This window comes from Atractosteus spatula (assembly GCF_055471065.1).
Source record: "Atractosteus spatula isolate fAtrSpa1 chromosome 10 unlocalized genomic scaffold, fAtrSpa1.hap1 SUPER_10_unloc_2, whole genome shotgun sequence".
NCBI classification, from domain to species: domain Eukaryota; kingdom Metazoa; phylum Chordata; class Actinopteri; order Semionotiformes; family Lepisosteidae; genus Atractosteus; species Atractosteus spatula.
The window spans coordinates 181961-201491 of record NW_028296622.1 but is presented as its reverse complement, the minus strand read 5'-3'; the positions used below and the strand labels follow the sequence as shown (position 1 = coordinate 201491).

At 39.3% G+C, this 19531-nt stretch overlaps 1 non-coding gene across 1 annotated transcript; it reads right to left on the bottom strand.

Annotated features, from left to right (window-relative positions):
- Window positions 1-4899: 4899 nt before the first annotated feature.
- On the bottom strand, window positions 4900-5012 carry trnal-caa (transfer RNA leucine (anticodon CAA)). The gene is made up of 2 exons: window positions 4975-5012; window positions 4900-4945 (listed from the first exon to the last, which is right to left on the bottom strand). It is a non-coding gene; the product is annotated as a tRNA-Leu (tRNA).
- Window positions 5013-19531: the final 14519 nt, after the last annotated feature.

Here is a 19531-nt window from a genome sequence, read left to right as displayed (position 1 = left end):
GAGGTGTTAAAGAAGTCGAGATCTCGCCATGAGAGGGGAAGCATCTCAGAAAAAGCAGGTGCAGTCGGTTCCATAGTCATAACGCCACTGTTGGACAAGAGCAAAAGCCACCCGGCTTCCTTCAGGCAAGTAATGAGACAAAGAAACAGGGCACAGTGGCTAGTGTGGCTGAGTGGTCTAAGGTGCTGGATTAAGGCTCCAGTCTCGTTGGAGGCGTGGGTTTGAATCCCACTGCTGCTAGGAGTTTTTGTGTTACAACCACCAAATGGAGCAATGTGTTAAAAGCTACTTTATCAGATTAACATCAAAGCAGGGAGAAAAAAGTGTTTCTTCTTCTCAACACAAATTCTTGTTTCCACCTTCAGCAGGGAAGTTTGTCTACCAAGATCACTTTTGAGTCAGTGCAAATCACAGTGCGCCCTCAATTTTAATGTCGCTTGTGCTCCTTTTATCTGTGAAATGTTAATGTTCTGCATTTTCAAGTTGAGTCTTCCTTAGGGGTAGAGCTGATTAAGTCTTTCCGCATAGTGCTCCATCAGAAATAACTTGTCTAAGTTCAATAAAGATTGTGGGTTTCACTTCAAGCAATCACAAAGCATACATAGATGTCAGATCTAAATGGGGAATTTGTTGGTTACAAAGCTGAACGTTTTTCCATGTTCTGCTAGAGTATCTACTGGCTTGCCTTTATCAGCTGTCTTGGAAAGATAAGCTGTGCTTCCTCTCAGGAAAAATCATCAGTAATCATCAGTAATTTTATTCTGTGCGTATGGCCTTTATTTAAAGTATATGAAAATCACGAGTTCATAGATTTATCCAAATATCAGCGGCACCTTGTAAACCTGTCATAAGAATTCCTTCAATCCAATAGTTTCACTCCAGGGAAAAGGCAGGGAAACATAGAGAATTCTTATTTAAAGACAACATTTGGATTGGATTGCATGTAAGCAGGCATCACTCAGAATTCCTAATATGATTTTAAATTCAGTTTTGCAGTGCTTTAGTGCGTTACTACTTTCAGAGAGTCTTTTATTGACCTTGCTGAAGCAGAGAAGCGACATAATCACAATTGTGACCAGTTTTTCTACTGTTTCTGGTTAATAATGATGATTATTTTGTATTTTGATTAGAATTTTTTTAGCATTCTTCCTCAGCTTTTAAGTTATTTGGTGAGCAAGAACCACTGAGAACGAGTCTGAATCAATCAAGAACACATATGGTGTCCTGTAGCGGCGTGTCTTATTAATAAGAAAGAATTAAGTGTTCTGAGCCTTCCCAAATGAGGCCTCATCTCTCTGTTCATCTCTGTGGTGCAGCCACAGAGAAACTATTCATGCAGGCTGATTTAAGGTTCCTTTGATAAGGTTTCCTAGGACAGCTCCCAAAGGGGGATGCACTTAGCTAAGCCTGGCTATCATGATCAATGGTCATCCATTGGCGCCTATCTGTCTAGGGAGTGCCAGATGGACATCTGGACTGCATTCCCAAGTGTCAGGAGTAAGTGACTCATATCTCACCTTGATCAACCAATCAGGGACTGGTAGCGCCGAGTAACCCACGTGGCTCTCTGATGCCCATGGAACTTTCAGCCAATCAATGAGCTGAAGTTCCTCCAGGTAAAAACAGGCAACACAGAGAGCCTGTGAGATTCGTGAGATTCACTGGAGAATTCAAAGGAGAATTTCAAGGCAGGACGGCCCAGGAGCAGAAGACTCCCAAGGGCAGGACATTCTCGCAGCGCGCCTCCTGACCATCCTGAGACTCAGCCCGGACAACCACGGAACGGCCAGTGGGTCCGAGTGCCAGAACTTTCCTTTGTTCTAAGAGTCTAGAGCGGAGGTTGCCAGAGAGTAACCAGAGGATCCACCTGAGGTTAGCACCAGCAGCAGGCCTCGTGAACAGGTCGGAACTGTGGACAGCTGAATCACTATTCAGAACTAGCTCTCCATCAGGAACGAACCGGTCCTCTTCCTGACTTGCTGGGACCCACAGTCATCTTTTCTCCTGTGCACAAACTTTGCTAGTTAAAGCCAACACTAACTAGCTGGTCAGTGAGCATCAGCAGCGCACCGTCGCAGGCCGCACAGCACAGCCTGGCACGGAGCCAGAGAGCGTGGATTGGACAGCAACAAGCCTGCAACTGTTTCTTTGTGCCCGCAGAAGATCTGAATCCCCAGAGATTGGATGAGTATTCAACTTCAATGCATTACAGCTCGAGAATTCAATTGTTATCCCAACCAGTTGATATAAATTTAATTCCTAAGAGTTATGTACTTGTTTTGAGTATCTAATGTAGAAGTTATAACCAAGTTCATTTACGAAACGGTCTAAATGAATGATATACTGAACGTATGTCCTCTTGATATATGTAACACTTTGTAACTGATTGAATATATATCTTTTGTATTCTGATAACCCTCTCGATAAGATCTGTTAGGTTTACATGCATATTCTATGTATTAATAAATGTATCCTCGTGTATTAGTACCTGTGTGTGTGCGTTGTTTGAGTTATGTCGCATGGTTGGATTCTAAAGCCATCAAAAGAATCAATTTTGTGATTTACTGCTACGATTAATAATTGTCCCAGTAAATGCCCAAACCCTACAGAACTGGTGCCTTCAGAGAGCTACATTACATTTAATTTGGCTATGGCAACGTTACAGTCCTGTGTACAACTGCTTAGCCCGAATTTAGCTTTTCAGTGTTGAGGAAGACGTTTCCAATTTTGATTGCTGGTTTCAGAGGATGTGCTACAAGATCACAGATTCATTTGAAAAGATTTGGAGATGCATTGGCTGGGACTCAAACCTGGCTCAATTGCATGAAGGCACCTATACTCAGCAACGAGAGGGAAGGAGAAGGGGCCAGAGGTAGTGTGGCTGAATGGTCTAATATGCTGGATTTTAGGCTCCACTCTCTCAGGGGTGTGGGTTTAAATCCCACTACTGCCTAATGTTTTAAGACCTTACTTCCTGTGATTTGTAATATGGTCAGTAAAAGTACTTTATGTAAGTATCTCTTACATCAGTGCTACAAGTCACTTACTGCTCCACAGGTCTGGGGTTCAATCCCTGGCATCTTCAGGTGTTTTATATTACTGTACTCACATCTCAATCTTGTGTTGAGTGAGAACTCTTTGCTCGTGTTCATAGAGAGCCAGGTTTACCTTTTGAATCTCACCCGGGATTTCCTGAGAGATCATTCAGCGAGCGAGTCCTCCCTCTGGACTCGGCACTGAGCTGAAAGCTGCACGAATTCCTCACTGCGTGTCCTGTACTGTTACAGGTGGTCCAGAGTTAATGTGCAGCACAGTGACATGAACACCTTGAACTTTTTCTGTATGTGAAGGAAAATGCAAAAGAGCATGTAAAGTATTGATCATATAAAATATCCATGGTACAACTCGAGAAAAAACTAAAGAAAAAAACAACGACTTTTGATGATTACAAGAGATTCAAGAAACACAACCGTCCGCAGATGGGTTCGGATCCTGAACGCTTAAGTCAAAAGAACAAAAGCGAAGTAAACTCTCTTCATTGTCTTATAGTTTATGAAATAAAACAATTTCTTACTTTCTCAATAATTTCTTACCGTTGATAGACGATTTATTGAATTTTAACAGAATCACAATTACAAACATTTTGGGTTAAACTGTTATTCACATACTCCTAACAAAGAGAAACGTTAGTGTCTTCCGGTGTGTGAGCCCATTTCTCAAAAAAATAAAAAATAATTTATATAAATTGAATTGTTCTACTTTTTAGGCTTGCATAGTCTTATTCATATTTCAGTTAAACCTTTTCTTCTGTAGTAATTTAATTCGATATTAAAATTAGTCCTGATTTACAATTTTTGGACATGGTTCATCTTAAAGAATTTTGTAATAAGTTTCAGTTTAGGAAAATCGTGCCCAGAAGCTACCAAAACTGGTAATGTTCACATAATGTGTAATGCAAAAGCAGCAGTTGGGGTGGGAAACAAAAGGCATTTCTTGGTATGAATCCTAAAACTTCATAGATGGTGTTCTAGGACTTCTCGCTTCAGATAAAGCTGTCAATACATCATAGATTTCTACTCAATCAATATCAGCAGTGTTATCACTACCGAACGCTAAATATAGATCCTGGCAATAATTCATGAGTTGTTCGTTAGAAAATTGTTTATGTTTTTTTAACATATTTTCAATACCAGACAAAAAGTCGGAAGTTTCAATTTCATGCAACTGATGAAATCTCTCTTCGATGGAAGTTATAAGTACATTACATCCAGAATACTGCGGAATCAATCAGATTTACATGTTTCTCGTGGATCCAGAAGATCATTTTGAGACTCAAAACATGCCTGTCTTTTCTTTTTTCGAGGACAAAGGAGCAGCAGCAGGAGTAGCAGTAATGGCAAGAACGTGTTTAGAGTTCAGCACTTCTCATTTCTAATGCAGAGCCATCGACTCGGAAGCACCACCTGCGATAACAGAAATTGCAGAATTGGTCTGTTCATGCTGCCTACACGCTTTGAATTGCTGGCATTTTTTGCAAGTTCCTTTTTGAGGGTTCATGAAATTCCTTACATTTGAGCCAACACTAAAATATTTCATTCGGGGTCGCCTAATTCATAGTGCAAACCGAATCTACAGGGGAATGCTGTGGCACATGAAGCCGTTTGTTATTCTGTTGTGAGGTGTGAGGGGCGGAATGCAAATCGAGTTGGTGAATAGAAAATGAAACAGGAGTCACTTCTTGAGCTACGAATTCCAAAAAGTATGAAAACCTGTGCATTTTAACAGTGCAGAATACTCACAAATTGCACTGAGTTGCTTGCTTTCTTCTGCTGCTTTTATATTTCAGTCATTCCCTGTCAGCTAGCACTGGAACAATTCAAGAGAGGTAAAATCAGAAGCTGTCAGGAGTGGAATTTGAACCCACGCCTCCATTTGGAGACCAGAACACCCAAGCCAGCTGGAACGACACATGTCCTTGAGTCTGGCACTTTAGACCACTCGGCTACCCTGACAAGCAAGAGCAAGTGCTGTGCTGAATGCACCAGTAGTTGACTAAACTGAGTTTCTTCCCTGAAATTATTTGCTTGCGAAGAGCCAAGTTGCCTTGAATGGATCTTGAAAATCAAATATACGGATGGATTGTTATTCGGTTGTGAGTTTTGAGGGGCGTATTATAAATTGAGTTGGTGAAAAGGCGCTTTTTGTTAGTCTGTCGGGAGGCTGCACAAGGTGTTTAGAGGGAGAACTTCTAAAAAGCAGGCTCTCTATGTTTAACATCAAGGCAGATTTTTTTTTTCTCAATGGAAATGCTCTTTGGCGCTTTCAGCTTTACGTAGGGAACAACGTCTGCCAGATCACTTTTGAGCCAGTGCAAATGGCAATGTGCCACCAAGTACATTTAATATTGGCTGTGGTAGCGAGCTGCTTTTGTTTGTGAAGCTTTTACTTCTTTAAGCTGAATCATCGGCAGGAGTAGCTTATTAAATCTTTGCTCATAGCGCTCCATCAGAAATACATTGGAGGTATTGGAGACCCACGTGGTGTTACCACCCCCTGCCAATCCCTGATTGGTTGATCAAGGTGAGATATGAGTCACTTACTCCTGACACTTAGGAATGCAGTCCAGATGTCCATTCGGCACTCCCTAGACAGATAGGCGCCAATGGATGACCATTGATCATGATAGCCAGGCTTAGCTAAGTGCATCTCCGTTTGGGAGCTGTCCCTTATCAAAAGAAAACATCTTAAATCAGCCTGCATGAATACTTTCTCTGTGGCTGCACCACAGAGAGGGAGAGTGAGATGGGGCCTCATTTAGGAAAGCACAGCAACGCTTAATTCTGTCTTATTAACAAGCATTGCCGCTACAGCTGTAAAGTTATTTGGCGAGCATGGACCTCTGAGAAGGAGTCTGAATCCATCAAGAAGACAGGAATTCTAATATCGCACTGCCATCTTGTGTACAAAATATTTGTTCAGCTCTAATGTCTGTGTGCATTGACAAGGCATCTCAAAAGGACATATTAAATAAGAAAATGATCCTTTCTGTTACCATTCCTGTGGTTGGAGCGTTGTTTCACCCTTTTACGTTCTACAGTATTTACAGACAAGGTTTTATCACTGGAGTTGTACAGAACAAGTGTGCATCAGTCCATGAAAATCATCAGTACTGCTGTTTTTCTATGCATAGTTTAATCAAGAGCACTTAAAAGATGCAAAAGATGGATTGTGTTCTGTGAGCACCTGCACATCTCTAAGTCACTTCCACAGCCTCTTGTGTTGGGGATGTAGCTCAGTGGTAGAGTGCATTCTTCGCATGTATGAGGGCCTGGGTTCAATCCTTGCCATTTCCAAGTGCTTTATGTTACTGTGCTCACATCGCAGTCTTCTGTTGAGTGAGAACTCTTTGCTCCTGTTCATAGAGAGCCAGGTTTACACAATTAAACTTGAAGTGCTGCAGTTTTAAATGTACCTCCAAAGCATTTAGTTCTGTTAACTACCAAAGAATGTGAACTAATTTAAAGTCACATTCAGGAAATCCAGAGAACGTCTTCACACTTGTCGTGGCTGTTGCAGAAAAACCTCACCCAGGATGTTGAATCTCACCCGGGATTTCCTGAGAGATCATTCACCGAGCGAGTCCTCCCTCTGGATTCCACACTGAGCTGAAGCTGCGCGAATTCCTCACTGCGTGTCCTGTACTGTGTAGCACAGTGACAAGAACGCCTTGAGCTTTTTTCGTATGTGAAGGAAAATGCAAAAGAGCATGAAAAGTTTTGATGGTATAAAATATCCATGGTGCAACTCGAGAAAGAACTGATGGACAAAACAATGACATTTGATGATTACAAGAGAAACACAACCGTCCGAACATGGGCTTGGATCCTGACCGCTTGCGTTAAAAGACAAAGCAAAGGATATAACCTGTAAATGTCTTCATGTCTTACAGTTTATGAAATAACACAATTTCTTACTTTCTTAATAATTTCTTACTATTGATAGATGCTTTTTTAATTTTAACAGAATCACAATTGCAAACATTTGGGGTTAAACTGTTATTCACATACTCTAACGAAGAGAAACATTAGTGTCTTCCGGTGTGTGAGCCCATTTCTCAAAAAATAAATAAATAAGTTCTATAAATTGAATTGTTCTATTTTTCAGGCTTGCATAGTCTTATTCATATTTCAGTTAAACCTTTTCTTCTGTAGTAATTTCATTTGATATTAAAATTAGTCCTGATTTACAATTTTTGGACATGGTTCATCTTAAAGAATTTAGTAATAAGTTTCAGTTTTGGAAAATCGCACCCAGAAGCTACTAAAACTTTTATGTTTGCATAATGTATAATGTAATAGTAGCATTTTGGGTGGAAAACAACGAGTATCTCTTGGTATGAATCCCAACACTTCATAGGCGACGTTCTAGGACTTCTTGCTTCAGATAAAGCTGTCAATACATCATAGATTTCTACTCCATCAAAATCAGCAGTGTTATCACTACCGAACGCTAAATATGGATCCTGGCAATACTTTGTGAGATCTTTGAAAGAAAATCCAAAATTCTACTGAAGCAATCAAATTTATATGTTTCTTTACGATTGAGATGAGGATCGTTCCTCTCAAAACTCAAAACATGCCTGACTTTTCTTTTTTCAAGGACAAATGGATTATTGAGGTGTACAGATGGGTTCAAAAACCAAAATCATCTGCTATTGCTGCTGTTTCTTTGATAGTTTCTTCAAATCGTTCAACTGATCATCGATACCAAGAAATAATATCATACAAATTGTGGTTTTCTGTTAATTGCCAATTTTATTGTAATTACATCTTCGATTACAGATGTCTTGCATGTATCACAATGTATAATAGTCACTGTGCATCCTCAGCTAAAATGTGCGACAAAAGTACAAAATACTAAACAACATTTATGGTTACTTCTACATTAAAATGAAGGTAAATATACCAAGATATTAAAATACAATTGTACAGTCCTAACCTAATAAGGCTTGTGACGTTTTCCAATTAATCCGAACTGTCATTTTGAAATATTAAGCCGAGAATGCAAAGAGAGTACAAAGATCAAATTCAATGAGTGAAAATACAACAGTAGTTCACTAAACTGAGTTTCTTCCCTGAAATGATTTGCTTGCGAAGCACCAAGCACCCTTGAACGGATGGCAGAAATCAAATATGCAGATGGATTAAGAGTGTGCTTTCCAACTTTTGTGTAATATTTTCCTTTGTCTTCACAATCTGGATTATATTAAAAGGAGTAATTTCAGTGTAAAACAGCTTTCCTTCTTGGGGAACAACGGTTGTGTTCCATATTTCTAATTATTTTGGTTTCAAGATCGCAATTTACTATGAAACATAAAAGTCAGCTGGATAAAGCTGTTACTTTTTACAATGTTACTGTTACTGTTTACAATGGTCTTTCAACTAATAGCCCGTGCAGGGATCAAACCCCAGCTGTTGGTAGGAGTTGCGTAAGGCTCTGCAACATGCAGATGAGAAACTAACCTCTGCTTCTTCATTATATACAGTGAGCTATATTTGCGAGCCTACTGCCTCCTACAGGCTCTGTATTTGTTTGCTGTACAAGACCGCCCATGGAGAAATGAAGTGAGGAGGTGTGTTCATTAAAAGGCTCAGCGTCCCTGGGAGGGCTCAAAACACCACCCTTTTGGTTAACACCCGAGCCACAAAGACTCATGTACAGCTTAACACTTCTTGGTCTCAGTGAAAGTGATGCACTTCGTAAAAGTTTCGGAGATTCATTTGTTTTTAAAGGAAAATCACCAACAGCGGCCGAGATCTATTGGAGTTTTTTCATTCTATACTGCGATTTCTGAAGGGTACCCTGTGAAAATACGAGTTTTGACGAGAAGGGATGGACATATTAGGTCAGCAGGCTTGGGGAATTGGACAGTATGGTGAAGGCTGCGGGTTCGGCAGCAGCAGAACCTGATCAGTATCAGTTGACTCCGATATATTTGAAAATTAACTTCGGGATTTAGAGTCAGACATGCTACCGTTGCACCAGTTGGTACTTAGTTAAAAAAAAATAGAAAAACAATCAGTGTTCCTGGATCTGTTATCGAGAACAACACCTGCACAAGAGCTGCGCAGGAGGAATTAAAATGTAGTCTGGGAAGAAGATACTCTCTTCGGAAGAGTGGTGCTCCTCACAGGAGAATTTTTTTGTGACGCTGATTAGTCTCCTTTGGGGAATTCAAATTAGTTGATATCTGTGACCTTGTGGCGCAACGGTAGCACGTCTGACTCCAGATCCAGCTACATGTTAAAATCACGTCGAGGTCAGCTATTAGTTTTTCAGGTTCTGCTGGTCCTGAACACGGAATTCACACCATGCAGTTGAGTTCTATCTACACAACGTAGATAATCTAAACAAAATAGAGCAGTACAGGACACGCAGTTAGGATCTCACACAGCGAATACCCTTGAGCACAAGAGAAAAGGCACAGTTCACATCTGCTAAACATCACGTCCGACTTTAGAGACAGCTACATCAGAGAATGAAATCCTGGAAGTTTCAGATCACTTTTTGTATTACAGGTTCAAACAAACCTGAACGTTAGGGAGTTTCAGGACACTTTTGTTTCATTAAAAAGTGTCTGAAGCCTGTAAATGTAATTTGAAAAAACGCTATTGGACAAAAAAGCTGGTGCTTTTTGTAACGATTTGCTGTTTCATGCTGGAAAGAAAAGGAAACAGACTCAGCGTTTGCTTTCAGGTGCGGGTTATTACATACAGGACATCTATTACTGAGGATCTCGAATAACATTTACACGAACCAGGTAGAAGTTGAACGTAGAACCTTATGATCCAAAATCAGACGCGTTATGTATTAAAACTCTGGTATATCACATAACCTGAATTGCACCATAGTGAGCTCAGCGCTTCTACTAGTAATAGCACCGCCCTGTCTAAAATTTAAAGTGAGAAACGTGTTTTCAAAATATAATCTCTTTAAATTAGACAAAGGGTTTATGTGTCGCACTGAAATTCTGATTGATTTAGAATTCAAAGAAAAACTGTTTTCTTCCAAAACGCCGTGAAAGTATCACATCCACCAGACTCTCTGACTTCACCAGACTTTGCTGGGTGAGCATTTGCTCAGGTATAATAGGTCACGTATCATGTTAAATCATTTCTTCTCAACACAACATTTCCTGGTGCACATTTTCTGTATGAAAAAAAATACATTTTTCCATTGCACGATTGCTGGTGTTTTTTTTTTTCTCAAAGCGTACAGAAAGAAAAAAGAAGAAATAGTGTTGCAAAAGAACTCTGTGGCCCTTGTGAGACGTCAAACACACTGGACATGAAAAATGCAAGATAAAAGCCATTTCTCTTCGTTTCTCAGTGTCGGGGCTACTATGTAAAGGAGGCAATTTGCTCTGAGAGCAGGCTCAGCGCTTACTGAACGCAGATGTCTCAGAGCGGTGTGTCCAAGTGGCTGTAAAAGGGGAGCGTTCAGTTCTTGGTTATCAGTGCAGAAGAAATATTGCTGGCTGGCAAAAAAAGGCAAGCGAACCCGAAACTTGTGATTCAAAACAAGGACCCACCCGTTAGTCTCTGTGGCGAAATCTGTTAGCGCGTTTGGCTGTTACCCAAAAGGTCGGTGGTATGAGCCCACCCAGGGATGGATTTCTTTTGCGATGTAAACATTGTCTCCGCAAAGGTCGATTGGATTTCACAGCGAAACCTTAACCATTTGAATATTTGCAGGAAATGAGAGCGTTTAACACATGTCAGAATCACCGGGAAATTTCCAATAATGCCCAATATCGCAACTCCCCAGAAAACCATATTCACCCAAGAAAAATGATCGTCGAATCGTCATTTATACTCCCGTCACATCCTCTGCTGAAATATTTTAAAAATACAATGCAGATTGATTTGAGAACTTGGCAAGCATTGTTACGTTAGCACTGTGCAGTTGGGTTTTGATATTTTGACATATTTACCTTAATCTTAACATAAATGTAAACATAAATACTGTACAATCTATTGTAATTTTGTTGAAATTTTAAAATATGTTAGCTGAGGATGCAAAGGGGTGAAAGGGAAAGGTCAGAGGGTACAGTAACAACAAGGTTAGGATTGGTGGAGGTGGTAGGGGTGTTGATGGTTTTTCTCTGTAGAGGATGATTGAGTTTATTATCCTTCTCTGAAGTGAGAAACTGGAAGAGTTGGGAGTTGAGGGATCCGATGAGGTTAGTTATAAAAGGAAGTTGATGTGGAGCTGTTAGCCGTAACAATTCCTTAACGTCTTTGTCATCAAAGATAAACTGCAGTCAGCAAAGATAAAAAGAAAATTATCTTTGCTTACTGCCCTGTCTTTCTCACACCTGAAGAAGGCTCCACAGCCGAAACGTTGTGATTCTTTTCTTCTCTTTTCAGCATGGAATAGTCCTTCACTTGTTCCTTTGCAGCCTATGCATGCTGACGAAGCTACCCACCTGATATATAACATTCCTATAATCACAACTATGAATGTCCACTGTGGGTATTTTTTACATGATTATTTCTTTATTTATTCTGTCATTGAAGCATATTTTATGTCATACTGAAGTGTCATAATCACTGAAAAAATATTGTTTTTCATTTAGAAAGTAAGACAATGACAAATCACTATGAATTGCATTTAGCCTTTTCTGACCTAGATTTTCTATATACTTTAACATGCCATGTTCAAAATGTTACAACTCAGAAATGCAACAGTGAAGTGTTGTAATTACAAATGTACATAGTGTCGGGACATTGAGATGTTTTGGTAATGAGGAAAGAGGGACATGCCATGTTCACAGGGTCATATTTAAAAAACAGTACAGTAAAATGTCTTGTACTTTGAGATTATGAGGGCCTGATCCATTGTGTCTCACACCTCAGTATCATAATTTTGAGATGTTTTCATAATCAAGATGGAAGGCCATAGCAATACAGCAGAAAGTGCATTACCAATGCATTCTCTCATGCCATGTTCAGAGGGTCATATTTAAAAAATGGTACAGTAAAATTTCCTAAAGTTCAGGATTTTGATATTCTGTTCCATTGTCTCTCACACCTCAGTGTCAGAATTTTGAGACGTTTTTATTACCAGGGGGTAAGTTCATAGCAATAAGCAGAAAGTGTGATCACCTTTTGCTCATCCTTGGTTAACCACATATTCTCATATGCCATGTTCTAAATGTCCCATTTAATTAGGCTATATTAAAAGTTCTCGCAAAATACAAGATTTTAAGACTTTTTGTGATCAGAAGGCAAGGTCGTGGTAAATATGCAGAAAGTGCCAGTGTACTTATGTTTTGCCTTTTTCTTATTTACTCATTTTGTTTGTGTTATTGTGAGTTTTGAAAATTGGTTTTCGATTTTCTGAAATGTGTTTCATACAAAATTGCAATTTGGATAGTCACTACTTACATATTCCTCTTTACTGAGGATATGTACAGTAATCCGTCCCTATTAGTACTTTTAAAATGACTGTAGAGGGCCATCTACAGGCGAAAGGAGGCATAACATCACAGCAGCAGCATTTAAGGTGGAAGAAGACGACAACGTCAGCCTCGTTAATGCAATAGCATTAGGTGAGGTGGAAAAATATTTCTTGCTCTGAATCCTAACATTTTTATAGGAAGTGTTCTAGTACTTCTTGCCTCAAATAAAACTGCTAATACATCACTTATTTCTACTCCATCAATAGCAGCATTGTTATCGATACTGAGCCCTAAATGTAGGTCTTGTCATCATATAAAAAGTCGAAAGTAACGACTGCATTCACCTGAGAAAATTTCATTTGATGACAGTTAAAATTTTATCCAAAATACATCAGAAACAAATTTGCACATTTTTAGGGGGATCCAGAAGAGCATCATCATGAGACTCAAAACAGACCTGTTTTCTCTTCTTTCCAGGAGGAAGGATTGTTCAGATGCAAACACAGGTCCAAAATCAATGTACTCTCCTATTGCTGTTGCTTCTTCAAATCCTTCAACTGAACGTCGATATTGAGGGATGATATTGTACAAATTATTTTAAAGCAAATTTTCTTAAAATATGACCCTCTGTTATAGTTGTCTTGGAAGTTTCGCAAGGTATAATAGACCCCCTTGAGCATAAATGAATTCTCCCGCCAGACATCTGAAGATCAAAGTCCATGGCTGAATACGATTTCCTTGAATGTTGGTCATTATTGGCCATTCCTAGTGATATTGAATTACATACTCAATTATTTAACAAAAACAATCACATTTCCTGCAAATATCAAGTGGGTTAAGGATTTGCTAATAAATCAAATTAAGTAGAGATGAGGTTTACATCACAATAATGAGAAGTGTGTTCCTAGGTGGGTTCGAACCACTAATCTTTCAATTAACAAAGACTCACATGTGTCCCTTTTCTCCATTTGCAAGTTTCTGGTTAAAAAAAGAAAATAATGCTTCTGTCTTGCCAGCCTGTGATATTTGTTTTGCACTGATAAGCAAGATTTGTATTTAATCTTTCGCAAGCTGTATGAATTTCATGAAAAGCAAGTTGTTCCAGAAAAAAAATGAAAACTTGCATTAAACAAAATCAAGCAGCACATGATCATCCATAGTGATACATTTTGTAAGACAAGACAGGAAGAAAGGCACCCCTGCCTACTCAGGATCTTCTATTTAATAGGAAAACATGTTAACCAAATCAGCCAAGGTGCTGTCAGAGTATTAACATCATGTCTGAGTCAGTGATTGCAGCTGACTATCGCTGGAGGACAGTTCATCATGAACAAATCAGCCTGCAAAATGACAGGGAAGAGACCGGCCTCCGTGATGCAGTATCGAGTTACACTAACCTTCTGCCCTACTGTTCTATGCTGCTTTCTACTCTAGCAGGTAAGTATTGGTTTCCATGCGTGTAAGGTTTTTTTTTGTCAAATATTTTCAAGCATATTTTTGCTGTTGAAAATAAGCCTTGTGGTTTTCAGTGTTGTGATCCTTTTCCCTAAGTGTCACCCAAATTAATACATTGTACTTTGGCAATTCTTCAAACTATAGAGTTTAGAGGAGCTCAGTCGAATTAGTTTGCGTAGATAAAGTATTTATTTTTCTTGTAATCCTTTAAAACATATTACATTTTCAATATCTCAGTATCTTTCTTCCTCCTAATTGTCATCATTTTTTTTCTGGCTTGATCTTGTAATCAAAGATTTCAGAATATTCCTTAAAAACTAGTAAAAGAAGTGGGACAGATTTGTGCACATTAAAAAAATATGAAAGAGTAGCAGGACACAGTAACCACCAAACATCTTGTAGATTATGAATGTGCCTGAAATGTTTCAGTAATTTAGAGGGTTCTGCCATTTTAGATGTTATACTGTTCCTATCTGATTTGTCAAATGTGTCATTTAAATCTCCCGTCACTGCTATATCAGTCTGAAGGCCTTGCAGTAAAGATTGCAATTCATCCAAAAATGCCATGTTTCCCACTGGTGATACACACAAGGAAATTAATGGACATTTTCCCCCCAAATCAACCAATTTAAAATCAAATACCTCCCTCATCTGCAGGTGGAGAGAATAATGTCCGAATAAATACAGGTTTAAAAGTCAGGAGCATTGATAGTCCTATTTTTATATTATGCTAAAATGCTCCCAATATATTAAAAAAAGTTCTGTAAAATGCAAAAATAATTAAAATATTAAAACAAGGTTAAAAGAAATGATACACAGTTATAAAGCTCAGGAATGATCAATTTGAAGTTACAATCCACTTACAAAATGCCAAAAATTGCAAGAATATGTAAAACAGGTGTATAAAATTGAAAAAAAAAATAAAACAAGTTAAAATAAATACTAAATACTTTTAAAATTCAGAAATGTGATTGGTCAGATGCTTACAATGAGTGTTTCTGGTGTTTCGTGTGATTTAGCGAATTGAAAAAAAAAGTTCAATTTAAAAACGGCAAGAGCTCGCATGAAAAAAAAGTTCGTAATGTAAGTATCTTTGTTGTAACAGCTGCGCCAGAACTAGTATATTCATATACATCAGAAAAGTACCTGAACTTGACTGGTTTATATTCAGTTATGTGCATTGGGAATAAAAGGGAAACACATGGATTTTAGTAGGTTTTGGGAATCAGAAAATGTATTTTTACACGTTTATGCCTACGAGCAGAAATAACTTCCTGCTTTCAGCGCTTTTATTGTTTCTGCTTGTAACCTCGAACAGAGAAACCAAGTACCGACTCACAGAAACACCCCGGAGTTTCTGTTTTTCTGAGATTTAAGAGGGATGTATTAAGACAGTAAAGAGTTTTTTTTTTTCCCGCTGTAGAAGGCGGTGTGACGAGTCTGGAGGGAGGAGACGCGCATTCCACACGGGGAGCGCAGAGCAATGAGTTTCACCTGCAGCTCGCCGAGTCCTGTCCTATATAACTGCTGAGCCCGGACACACAGAGTCTCCAGTCAGTGTTGGAGACGCATTATGTCAATAGTTTGTTTTTTTTTTTAAGCAGAAGCCGGGAATTTTTCGTTATTATTATTGTTAGTGGATTATTGGAGTTAGTGGTTACTGTGCTTGACCGGCGTGAATAGCGCTTCTATTTCTTTTCTGTGCTCAGACATTGCTGGGCAAAGCTTAAATTAAAACCTTTTTCTAAAACATTGAGTGTGAGGGGTAACAGGTGGAGGTTAAAGCCTAAATGAAGGGTTGTTTTGGATGAAAGCAGTCGATTGGGTCTGATCGAGCTCGTTACTGACCTCACTCACGCAAACTCCATACGCGGTATTCGGGACTACGTGCGGTAAAGAGAGTGCCCCCTTGTGATACATCAAGAATACACATAACTATGGAAGCCCGTCTTGCCAGGGAGTGAAAAAAAAACCGCGCTATGGTATCTCATATTTGTAACTTGGAAATTATCCCCATTTAACTGTCTGTCCTTCTCTTATTGTAAGCGATTTGAGTTCTAGGGCTTGTACCCCCGCCACTCCCACCCTAGTTCGTGCCTCACTGTATAGGCTCGAACTCAGGTCTTGCCCACTAAGCTAAAGACCTTCGAGTTAAAAAAAAATTGTACCAGGATTGTTTTGGATAGGTTTGTGAAATGTTATTGTTAAATACATAACTCACCAGAGCTGTTTTTTAAACAAAATAAATAAAAAAGCAATAGGGCACTGCTGGAGTTCATAGACTGTGATGCAAATACAGGAACAACTAAGAGAGGAGGGACTAGTTCAGGAGCACAACCGGCCCTCCCCTGCCCAATTTCACAGCAGGCTCTGTTGTACCCCAATGTGAAATTCAGTATCTTGGAGTTCAGCTTTTGATCACTCAGCTGAGAGATGAGCCCTGGGAGTATGGGGCAAATACAGGAGATACACATGACTCGAGGGAGTTTTTATCCCTAAGGGATAACTTGTTTTACAATGGCAGACAATATAATGAAACAAAACCTCTGTTCTGCTGCTCCAGGCTGGTTCCACTGGGAACAAGTGGAGCTAGGAGCTCATGAACAGCAATTGGCCCAGAGGGCAAAAGATGTAGAATATAAGTCTATTAAACGCATACCTTAGATGTATAAATGTGGTCCGTAATTTGTCTAGAATGAAATTCTAATATACGTATATTGTTATACGTCAATTATACATCTATGATTATATGTTCATTATATATAAATGGTTGGAGTTCTATTATACATCAAAGAGATTTTATAGGCATAAAAACTAGTAAATCAAGCCAATGATTTAGTTTAGGAATTTGTTAATTTTCAGAATAATCAAACACACCTGAAAAATATATAGTTCAAATTATACATGATATACAATATTGTAATCAACAAAGGCTAATTATAAAAAGACACAACTAAACTTTAGCTACAAATTCTTGTAACATGGCAATATATATATAGTAAAGACAAACACAAACTAATTACCTGAATATGCTAATATTTAAGTCAAAAACACATTTCAATTCAAATGTAAATTTTGAAACGCATAACTTCTATATTTCCAAGAAAATATGATTACAATGTGAAGTTAAGACCAATTTTTACTGTTCACCATTTGCAAAGCCCTCTCTCATTGTCCTAACAGTTAGAACCAGCAACTTATCATTTTCAGTGTCCAGACTTCCAGGCCCCCTGCCTTGCGTACGCAATCTTCAAACAAAGCATTGTGTGCTCCTTTATTTCTTTTTCTGTTGTTGTTGGGTGGGACTTCAGCACTGCAGCTAGGTGAAAATTTTATAATATTAGTACTCAAATAAATGATGATTAATCTCTTTTTTAATATAATCTCAAGAAAGAACCATTAAGGTTTACTAAGCTCAAAGTCTTAGAATACAAAGTGACCATATTTCAAAGTTAAATTGTAGTAATGTTTTAGAACATAGAACATTATGTAAAACACTTTATTTTGGCATTAAAAGATAAGTAATATTATACATTATAAACTAAAAATAAGAAAGTATGCCAGAGATGGATCCTATTAATCAGATGTAGGCTGTCAAATTTTGACCCATCTGTAACCTAGAATACTAGTGAATATTTTCTACACCACAGAGAGAATATACAGTAATATCATACCAGCAGCAAGGACTCGCTCGTGTGTACAGAACTCATCCATTGTGCTCAGCCTCTTGATGTGGAACTGGGAGTCCAACGGTTCTGTACACCTTCCCACACACCTCAGTTCATCTCTGATCTCCATCAGGAGACCGAATACCCACTTCTGAAACTCTGAAGTCATTCACATTTTGTATCAGCATTTGAAAGGAATTGGATCAGGATTTTATTACACTATTGTTATATTAGCATTACTGTAGTGTTGCTAATGTGCTACATGCAATTTATAATCTTACAAATTTTAAGTTCCCACATTTGTAGTTGATTTTACGTGATCTTCACTTTCAAACTATTTTATGTGCCATTTATTGCTTATTAAAATACTATTTTTAATCAAAATAATATTAAGTAAGACCTGTAAGTAGTATAAAGCGACACCTTTCGTCAAACTTTTTGACAGGTACCATGCCCCCTTTTTCAGCCAATGGGAGGCCGTGGTGGGCGGATGTCCAGCCCCCTTTTCAACCAATGGTGTGTTGTGATGGTCGGCTGTCCCGCCCTCCACCCGAGCCAATGGTGTGTCATTGTGGAGCGGATGTCCCGCCTTCCCCCACGGAGCAGTCCTGAGCCTCAAGGTCCAAATACCCGCCACCGCATTCCCCTCGATTTATAAATAAGTGTTTGAAAGCGTGTATTAGCGACGAGGGTTGGAAGGCGATCATGTCTGCCGCGGGGTTGAGCGCGCTCTATTATAATCCTAAGGAAGCGGGGAGTTACGGCAGCGTGGGGAGTCTGGTGAGGGCCGCGACTTCCCCGGGTGTGAGCGCCACGTGTGGCGGCGTGTGAGCTTTAAGAGAAACAGGACGCTGGTACCTGAAATGGACCGGCAGTGGCAGGCCGACTTGGTGAACATGAGAGACTACAGTGGGTTCAACGATGGTTTCTGTTACATCTTATCACGTATAGACATGTTGTCTAAATATGCCTGGGCCGTGCCACTGAAAAGTCTGGAGGGGGCGTGACAAGCGCTTTCAGAAATATATTTCAAGAGGCTCCTAAAAAGCTACAAACGTACGAGGGAAAAGAATTTCTTAACAGGACCTTCCAAAATTTTCTGAAATGTGAGAATATTGAATACTTCATTATGGCCAGCGATGTGAAGGTTAGAGTGATAGAGAGGTTTAACAGAACTATTAAAACTTGGATTTTTCCACAGCACGTTTCATTTCATGCATGAGCTGATCGATGTTGCAGTCGTACCCTCCAGGTAAGGTACATGTTCATATAGTCTCATTGTTGACGAACAGAAAATCTTCATCTTGATCAAACGTGTTTAGCGTATGCGAATAGTGCAGCTCGACCAGACCCACTTCCCAGCTCCCGTCCAGGTCAATCGCCTTTTCCAGATGCTCTGTGAAGCACGCGCTGGTGTTCTTTGGAAACATCTTTGAGGATGAATTACTGGCCAGCGTCACATAGAAACCATTGGGGTTCATTTTTCAGCACCTCTATATTTCTCTGACCTCGGAAGCCTTTAACCAACTATTGAATTTATTGCTCTGTCTGCGCCACTTTACCAAAATCTGTTTGTTTTTCTTACGCCCTCTGGCTGCTTTAATCTTTTGGATGCGATAGATGCTCTCAGCAGTGGGGTTTATCTTCTGTAGCTCTTCTGCGTAGAAAGAGCCCTTAATGTCATCGCCTGCGTAGTCCTGCAGTTTGAGAGCTCCGCTCTTTGACAATGAAAATTTCATCTGTGAAGGTCTGTTCATACCCCTTCTCAAACATTCCCTTTTATTTTGGACACCTGCACATGATCACCTACATTAAATGAAAACTGTGACGGTTTTCGCTTAAAGTGTTCGCCATAGACGGTTTTCCACATCTCAAGGGAGTTATTGGTCGTAACAGAAGCCGGGGTTCGTTAAATAGTCATGTGGTAACTATGATTATAAAAGTA